Source organism: Strongylocentrotus purpuratus, unplaced genomic scaffold (assembly GCF_000002235.5).
Source record: "Strongylocentrotus purpuratus isolate Spur 01 unplaced genomic scaffold, Spur_5.0 spur5_scaffold_13, whole genome shotgun sequence".
NCBI classification, from domain to species: Eukaryota; Metazoa; Echinodermata; class Echinoidea; order Camarodonta; family Strongylocentrotidae; genus Strongylocentrotus; species Strongylocentrotus purpuratus.
In genome coordinates this window covers 28,628,052-28,638,287 of record NW_022145598.1, presented here as the reverse complement: position 1 = coordinate 28,638,287, position 10,236 = coordinate 28,628,052, and positions in this window count along the sequence as shown.

Genomic DNA, 10,236 nt, shown 5'->3' with positions numbered 1-10,236 from the left:
CTCTTTCGGAACTTTTTGATAGAATTGGGATTCCCACAGGAAAAAGTATTTCTCTGATTTCTATCAGCCCCCCCCCCCCCTCCCCCTCCCCCTCTTGATCGTATCCCCCTTCCCTGACTAAGAGCGCCTGAAGACAGCCGGCAGGGACATAATTTGAAAGGAAAATAATGTTATACATCGTCATTTACCTCAGCTATGTTTCTCTGTTGCTGTTATTTTCAGTGATCATACAGTCAACGACGGAACTGACGACCAAGCCTACGACGAACATTACGACTACGATTTCGGAGCGTTCATACACAACGACTTCCCAAAACACCACTACCTCTGGTATGTCTAGGCAATAGTATCATGGAAATTATGTCATGCATTTGATCATTATCATAATGAGTCTAGCAACTGTATACCCCTTCTCTCTCTCTCTCTCTCTCTCTCTCTCTCTCTCTCTCTCTCGGTCTATCCGGGCGTCGCTAAAACACTTTTTTTAAAGGAGGAAGTGACCGTCTAATTCTTTTTTTTTTTTTATATATTGTCTCATTTTTCTTTGTCCTTCTTTCATGAGCGTCGCTAGAAGACTTTAAAGAGGGGGCAGCTAGTGCCCATTAGTTTTTTATAAATAATAATGAAAAAATAATATTTTGCCTATAAGTTTAACGACAACGTTCTTGCTGTTGTTGTTCTTCTTCTTCCCTCTTCGCACTTTCTTTGTCTGTCTGTTTCCCTATATCATTTACTGGCTCCGGCTCCTTTTCCCCCCACTCATCTGATATTTTTTTAATATTCCGTTCAGAGTCGGTGACAACGGAATCGAAAACCAAGTCCGCGGCAAGCCCTTCGACCACGATGCCGGAACGATCAGAGGCAACGACATCGCAAGAAACCACAATTTCCAGTAAGAGAAACAACTTTCCCCTCTCTCTCCCACTTCACCCTCTCTCTTTCTCTCTCTCTCTCTCTCTCTCTCTCTCTCTCTCTCTCTTTCTTTCTCTCTCTCTCTCTCTTTCTCTCTCCCTCTCTCTCTCTTTCTCTCTCTCTCTCTCTATTTCTCTCTCTTTATCCCTTTCCTGCCACGGGCGTCGCTAGAATCTTTTTTAAGGGGAGGGTTTCCGTCTTATTCTTTCGCCCACGAGTTTAATGACAACAAACACATTTAGATAAATTATTTGGTAAAAATTTACTTGGGCTTTGACAAAGCACCACTAAATCTACAAACACAAATAATACCACATGAAATAAATAGACTGATACAATTTATATGTTGTCATGTAGCAGAATTTTCTTTGTTTTGGCCTTATATAATCATGTTTAGTTGTCATTCATGATCCCATTGCTTTGGAAGTATGGTTTCATTTGTAACAACCTTCAAACGTTTCAGAGTCAGCAGGATTATCGACTTCGGACGCAACGAGCAAGCCCATGACGAGCCCTACGACCACGATGTCAGACACAACGACATCGCAAGACAACATTACCTCCAGTAAGTAAGAGAAATAATGATATGATGTCATGCTTTTGATCATCATTATATTTTGTCTAGCCACTACCCCCTTCTCTCTCTCTTTCTCTCCCCCTCTCTCTATCTCTCTCTCTCTCTCCCTTTCTCTCTATCCCTCTTTTACCCCTCCCTATTCACCGACCACTCCCCTCCATCCCTATTTCGTTCTCTCTTCATCTTTGTAGAAGACGTGTCTCATTCGAGTGGTTTCAGTACTGACTTGAAACTCAAAGGTCGTGGTTCGATCCCCAACACGGCATTAATGTCCTTTGGCAAGGCATTAATCTCCATTTGCCACACTCGACCCAGATGAGATAAATGGGAACCTATCGGAATTAATTCCTTGAAATACTAGAGCGCCGTAATGGCAGCTAATCTTCATTTGCCACACTCGACCCATGTGAGTTAAATCGGTTCTTGGTATATATAGGAATTAAATCCTTGAAATACTGGAGCACCGTAATGGCAGCTAGGCTAAAGCCAAGATAATAATTAGTGCGCCTCGGAATAGAGTATTATTGTCACTCTTTCAGTCTTTATCTGACTCTGAGTAATAGAAACAACACAGTGGCGTCATGCACTTGATCATCATTATAATGGGTCTTGCCACTACCACTCTCCTCTTCTCTCTCCCTCTCTCTCTCTCTCTCGCTTGCTCTCTCCCTCCTCTCCTCCTCCTTCTCTTTCATTCATAAAAACAAAAATAACTGTATAAAATAACATTGTTATTTGCGATGGTGAGCAAAGTCTCTGTAGGTATTGATTTTCATAACTGTAGTTTTGTTCATAAATCTACTTTTAGTATTATTATTTCATTATCAATATTATTATTATTTTCGTCATCATCATAATTATTATCTATTTTTCTTTGAATATTTCAGATTCTACCCAAATAATCACTTTGTCTACTTTCTTAAAATTGAGCAATTTACATATTGTATTTTTCATCTTTTCAGCATGCTCATCCCCTCCGGTGGATTGTGAATTCGGCGGGTCGTTGTACAATTTCAGCACTTCGGAGATGAATCATGCTTCTGCGGTTTCAGCTTGTTCCGAATACGGATCCCATCTGGTCTTCATCGAATCGCAAGAGGAGGAGGACTTCATCATGGAGCATGGTCAGTGCAATGACTGGAATACCTACTGGATCGGGCTGACCGGCTTAAGTCTCAGTGAGGCAAGGTGGCTAGACGGATCGAGTCTTACATATAGCAATTTTGACCAGTATTCGTTCAATGATAATGTAAACTGTTTTCGTATTAAGTGTACGGGTCAATATAGTCGGTGGCGTCACTGGCGTGATAGGGATTGCTCCACACAATATAGATTCATATGCGAGAAAGAAATGAGGAAATAACAAATAGATTTGTTTCTTTCAATTTTTCATACCGCCTGGTTGCACCACTGCATCCATGTAAAATCAGGTTTTCGTTGCTTTGTCATTGTGTGTGTAAATCTATCGGAGCTGTATAAATGTTTCAGTTTGTGGTTTGTGTCGTTCCATGCACTAATTTTCACATGAATAGTTCTGAAAAGATTGTTAAAAAAGGTGTTAATTTATGATGTTTAAAAGACAGAGCACCTTTCATCTTCATATTTAAGCAATTTAAAAATAATTATATTGATGATGAGCATTAGTGGCGGTGTGTTCTTTTTTGTGTTTCATAGAATCTCATTTTTATTGCCAAGAGACTTTGTTCAAACTTCATTGTATAATATTAGGTAGTGCTTCATGAAAATGAAAAGTCAAAGATATTTGATGAAGACATAAAAGTGCAGTTTGTGTAGTAGAGTATTTATAGGGTCTATGATAGAAATATACAAACCTGTATACTTATGCTTAATTATAGATGTACATGTAAATACACACACACATGTAAATGTACATGTAAATACAAATACATATACATAGGAATATACATATCTGTCTGTGGTCTCGAGTAACGAGCTTGTACTTCAGATACGAATAGAACTAGTGAATAACGAAAACAAAGAATGTCATGTTAATGTGTCAAAATACACGTCAATTTAGGACATTATTTACTTGTTTCAAGTCTATCTTATTTTATATTTCGCAATCATTACCTAAATAGATCGAAAATAATGAATAAATGCATTCCCTCAATGAAAACTATATGCAATACATGACATCATGTCATATAAGTAATTCAAGACAAGGTAAAAGAATAAAGAAAGACAAAAGTCAATATTTTATCTTCCAAACTTAAGGTAAAACAAATATGGTTTCAGTGTGAAATATGAGATAATTTAAAGTAAGATTCTCAGTTTATAAATTATTAACTATACACTGCGTCCCAGAAAAGATGAAACTCGAAAAGAAATAGATATTGTGAATATCTATGAGGTGTATAATAAGATGATTTGCTTTCATAGAGTAAAAGTAATATGCTTTCCAATGATACATTGATTACATTAATCTATACACGCTTCACTGAGCAACATCGTGTTGAAATGTCATGTCAACATCCACTTGTGCCGGATTTGTGTGAAAGAGTAAAACCGTTAGTATCTAAATATCAAACACGAACATGACCGATCATGACCAGAAACAAACACACATTTTAAAAACGAATGAGAAGAATATTTTATTGAGCTTAATTAATAATGAAGGCAAGTCCAGTACCATCTTTATCATGAAAATAATGCATCGTGGAAATATTGTTAATTGTGAGGGTAAAAGGGCATACTTTAGTTAGTGAATGGGTCTGCAATTAAAAAAGAGCAAGTTAAAAGATATTTAAAAAACAAGAATCAAATTGATGGGTGCCTTACATTTTGATAAGAATATTTATTGTATCAGTATTGCTGTTATTATTATTATTATTATTATCATCATTAACATTATTTTTGCTTTTGCTGTGAATATAACCATTATTTTACAAGTTAATCATTATACTTATTGTAAGTAAAGCCGATGTAAATATACAAACTTGATACGATGGGAGTTGCCATGTTACAGGATGATTCATTTTCTAAAGTAATTGAAATAGTAGCATTAGTGATTAAATGTTTTTTTGACGTGCAATAATTAGTTTCAATTACTATCCTGTCAATTGTGTTTGTTTGAGTAAGAAGAAGAAAGATACACGGTACATAAAAACGTGTGGAAAGGAGAAATTGAGACAATTTGTAATGAAAGAGATGTATAATTTAGTGAGAGAACTCGAAAGGAAGATAAAAAGAGTGAGAGAATGTGAGAAGATATTAGTGTAAAGTGAGAGAAATTTGTCATGAAAGAGATGTATGATAGAGTGATATAATTTTAAAGGAAGACTCAGATAAAGATTGCAAGAATAAGCGAAGGTGGTAAAGGGAGTGAATCGTTTAATTAAAGGGAGTGAGATGATTTAAAAGAGAGGAAAACAAAAGAGTGAAAGAATATGAGAAGATAATGAAGTAAGAGATTTTTAAGTCATAGAAATACAAAAGTTAAATGTATTTGAATGGAAGAAATACAAAGTAACAGATTGTTAAAAGATGATAAAGGGAGAAACATTTTAAATGATGTATTTAAAAAATGATAATAAGCGGTATACATGAGAGAGAGTTTGAAAAGACGTGATGTACAACTGACAGAATTTGCGGATATAAAATTGAAATTAGTGAACTTCTTTTATCACGTTATATTCAACCCACTATCGGGAAAGGGAGATTAGTATTTTCTACTATGAACGGAAAGAACAGAGGAAAAAAAGCTTATACCTACGATTAGACTCACTGGACAGCGCCTCCTATTGGCGAGATCCCGCAGCATAATACATATTGACTTGTACAAAAACAACCATTCATTTTATTAATATATTTTTTATAACAGAAATCATATCAACCTCCTTTTCATTTGGAAACTCCTTCATATTTCTTCGTGACGTAATTATTCGTGTCCCCTCTCCTTGCACCTTGGCGCATTTATGGGGATAGGATGCGCATATTTTGATGCATAACGATAATATTTTTGAAAATTAAATAAAATCATTACTTGACAAAGCCCTAAGAGCGAACATTTTTAAAACAATTTCTGCGTGTACGGAACATAAATATTTCTTATATTCTTGTGTATTTTCCTCGATCTCCGAGGAGATATCTGGACATTAATATGTATGTTTATATATGTATGTGCATGGCCCTGCATGGGAAGAGGGGGTGCACCCACTGCAATTTTTTTGTATGATATATTTGATGTATATCATTATGCTTCTTTTACGAAATTGTCACACAGCCGACAGCCACAAATGACGCTTTTATTGTGTTATTTTTATTTCTTAACTTTCTTTCACAAATCCTATAACATGTATCCCTAGCTGACACGCGACCCAATAATACTTGCGACACTCGATACCGGCGCGGTGCGGGTAACCAGCTGATAGTACATGGGTCTGGTGGGACTTTGAACTTACCCGGATGGCTAGTCAGCTTATGTGTGTGCGTGCCATGCAAAGCTTGCAATATGCCAATCTATGTGTACAGTGATGATGTGTTGACAATGGAAACCAGATTGCTGGAAACTGAATTCAGACAAGGGCACGATACAACGAATCGTCTTCTTTCTCTACTAATTTAATGAAACGTAAGAAAGCTTCCGCGCTTTGCACGGGATGGGCGAAAAATGAACTCAGACAGGGTTACGAGTATTAATTTAATAAAACAGCGAGGCTTCTGAATTCAAACAAGGATTAAGAGTAATAATCAAATGAAACGCCAAAGCTTCCGCGTTTCGAGCGGGAAACTGTATTCAGACAAGGATTAAGAGTCTAAAACAGTACAACGAATCGTCTTCTTTCTCTAATAATTTAATGAAACGTCGAGCGATCGACGCCACTGATAACAACACAGTTTATACGCTCGAGATATTTTTGCAAGTACTACTGGTAAAGTACCGGACCACCGTTCTTGGGGGGGGGCGCCAGTGTGAAGTTATTTGATTTTATTTGATTTTATTTCTGCATTTTTTTCCATATAAAATATAACTGAATAACAAAGAACATATAAATGTAAGGTATATACAACATATAAACAAACAATATTTTCTTCTTGTCAAAATGTTTTGTTTTACATAATATATGTACATATAATAACGAAACTTAATATTTCCATAACGTATAATCATAAATTTAAAGTATTATCCGAACTATTCTGTTGGAAAAGTGCAGGAGACCGCAATCATAAGCAAACCTTGACAAAGATGGCAGCCTCAAAAAAACAAAAGCAAACAAATCTTAAGGTAAACCTTAAAATGAAAAAATGTTTAAACGATCTTTGTGTATGAGTTGGTGAGTGTGTTGTGCAAGTGTATTGTGAGTGTGTGCGTGTGTGTGTGTGTGTGTGCGTGTGCACACAATATTTAAGTACTTTGTTGTAACGCCTATATATGCAAAACGTAATATTTGGGTAACACGGCTCTTGGTATTATAATGAGCTTTATTGCTAGGTACTTTCCATAAACCTTGCTGGTCTGTTGGGGATTTGTTCTCTTTCACGATATTCAAGTACTTTGTGGTAACGCCTATTTATGCAAAACATAATATCTGGGTAACACGGCTCTTGGTACAATGATCTTTATTGCAAGGTACTTTCCATAAACTCTTTTGAACGTCCGCTTTCTTTCACGATGTATATTCCAACGCCTTTATACAATGCCATAGTATCTGGGTAACGACGGCTTTTTTTAAATATTACAATGAGCTTTATTTCGATAACGCATTCTATGTAAATTCACATATCTTAGTAAATGACTGATACATATTTAAAACTTTTTCTGTAAAGTGAAAACAATTCGAGTATCTGGATAATGGTCCGATCTGTTCACCCAGCCAAAACTATTTTGTTTTAAAGCCAGGTGGTGGTGTGATGTTTTGAGAGGGAGGAACGTGTTGGGATCCGGTATGCATGCTTGCCTATTATGTCGGGCTGACGTTTGGTGTTCTTTCGAGTTGTCGGGAACGCCCTTTAGGAGTTTTTTTTTACGGAGTGCATACAAAACGATCAGGTGTGTGAGCCTATTCATTCATGGGTGAGGCTTATTATGCAAATTATAGAACTTGGTAAATGATAGCATGATGGGTTCGGTTTGCACGAACAGTTTATTAGGTTGCCGAACTGGTGTCGTTTGGGGGAATTTGGTTTATTGGGATCGTGTTTTTATTTTTAATTAGAAGGTGCGTATTGTAATTAGGTACGCGGGCCGGTCAATTCACTGTAATGCATTTTAGGAAAATCATTTAACTTAGTTATGACGAGCGGGTTCCGTAATACAATTCAAGGCATTTGTTAAGGGATAAAAGCTCTTTGTATTTTTTTTGTTTTGTTTAATTAGATTACGGTTATATAACAATACAACGTATTTCTCATCGACTTGTGCAAGAAGAAATGTTCATTGGTTTATTCTGTCATTGGTCTAGTTAAATTGACAGGGAAAGGGGGAGGCTCTTGCTCTCGGATGTTTACGTACACCGAAGAGCAGATTTTGGTTGTTTTGTGTGGGGGTGTTGTGTGTGTAGTGAATATGCTTGTGTGTATGAATGCGTTGGGTTGTGTGGTACGGGGTGGATTCTGCTTGCATTTTTTATATTATTCGACGATAAGTATGCATATATGTTTGGCTGCAGATAGTTTTTTCTATACATTTGCTCACGGTGGAAATAGATTGTGTGGAAGTTTCTTTAGAGTTTATCGATGTAAGGTTTTGGATACAATTACACATAAAATAACATGGCAGTGAAATTATCTTTCATGACATTAAATGTTAGAGGAATAAGAGATAGGTTAAAAAGAGTGAATATTTTTGAATGGTGCAAAACTAAAAAGAATAGTATAATTTTCTTACAAGAAACATATAGTACAGTAGAGATAGAAGAGCGGTGGAAACAAGATTGGGGAGGGCCAATGTTTTTTAGTCATGGGTCAAACCATAGTAGAGGGGTTCTTATTTTATTTTCTAATCATTTAGATTTTGAAGAAAAAAAAATTAAAGTAGATGAAGAGGGGAGATACATTATTTTTAAAGGTGAAATACAAAGGGTTAAAATGCTATTGGTTAATGTTTATTTTCCAACGAGAGATAAAGAAACTTTACAAATTGAATTTTTGAAGAAGTTAGATGAAAGTATTTTTGATCAGTGTGATCGGGACTATTTAGTTTTATTAGGAGGTGATTTCAATAGTATATTGGATGGAAAATTAGATTATGTGGGGTCAAAAACACCGGTGAAATCTCGGGTTATTGATTTGATTAAGGAATTTTTAAATAAATACGATTTAGAAGATATATGGAGGAAAAAAAATCCGAATGTAAAGCAATTTACTTTTCGACAAAATTGGCCGGTGGTGCAAAGCCGTTTAGATTATTGGTTTATACCTTGTAGTGTTGAAAAATTGGTGGGTACGTGTGAGATTTTGACATCTATTACGCCAGATCATTCTGGCGTTAGGCTAGAATTTAATGATCTTGTTGATAAGTTTGTTTTGGGGAAATCATATTGGAAATTTAACAGTAGTTTATGTATGGATAAAGATTTTGTTGAAGAGATGAATAAGGAAATACAGGAATTAAAAGCTGAATGGTCATTACAGATTTTGAATAAATTAGTATTTTGGGATTTTTTAAAGATGAAAATGAGAGAATTTATTATAACATACTCGCGGAAAAAGGCAAAAGCAAGGAGGGTTGAAATAGAACTGTTAGAGAAACAAATCAAGGATTTAGAAGGCGAACTGGTAGTGGGACCCACTAAATATATTGTTGATTGTATTGAGGAGAAAAGGGATAAACTAAATAAATTGTATGATTTTTCTCGACAGGGCATTAAAATAAGATCAAGAGCACCTTGGTTTGAAGATGGAGAAAACAATACGCAATATTTTGAACAGTTGTTAAAATCGAATAAAAGGAAAAGTGTAATTAGGGAGGTGTACAAAGAAAATGGGGAAACTACTAGAGATAAGGAGGAAATTTTAAAGGAAATTAAACTATTTTATAAAGATTTATATTCTTTAAGGGCTGATATAAATCAAAACGACCCTTTCTTTTTCAATGATATTTCAAAGTTAAATGAAGACAATAAGGAAATCTGTGAAGGTAAATTAACTAAAGATGAATGCTTGAAAGTTTTAAAAGAAATGAAATTGAATAAAACCCCGGGAAATGATGGGTTAACAGTTGAATTTTATTATACTTTTTGGCCAGCTTTGGGTGATTTGTTAGTAGAAGTATTGAATGAAACATACGAAAGGGGGGAATTAACGGCATCTCAAAAACAAGGGGTAATTACCTTAATTGAGAAGGAAGCGAAAGATACTCTCCATATAAAAAATTATCGACCCATCACGCTTTTGAATGTAGATTATAAAATTGTATCTAAAGTTCTAGCAAAAAGAATGAAAGAGGTTTTAAATGAAATAATTCATCATGATCAAGTTGGATATATAAAAGATAGAAATATTGGGGAAGCTGTACGATTGATAGATGACATGTTATTTTATTCTATGCATTATGGGGAACAAGGGAAAGGGTTTTTGTGTGCAGTGGATTTTGAGAAAGCTTTCGACTCTGTATCTCATAGATATTTATTTCAAATATTGAAATTGTTCGGTTTTGGAGATTCATTTTGCTCTTGGGTAAAATTATTGTATAAAGGGATAAGTAGTTGTGTTATGAACGGTGGTCACTCCACGGGGTATTTTGAAATAGAAAGGGGAGTAAGGCAAGGGGATCCATTATCGCCATA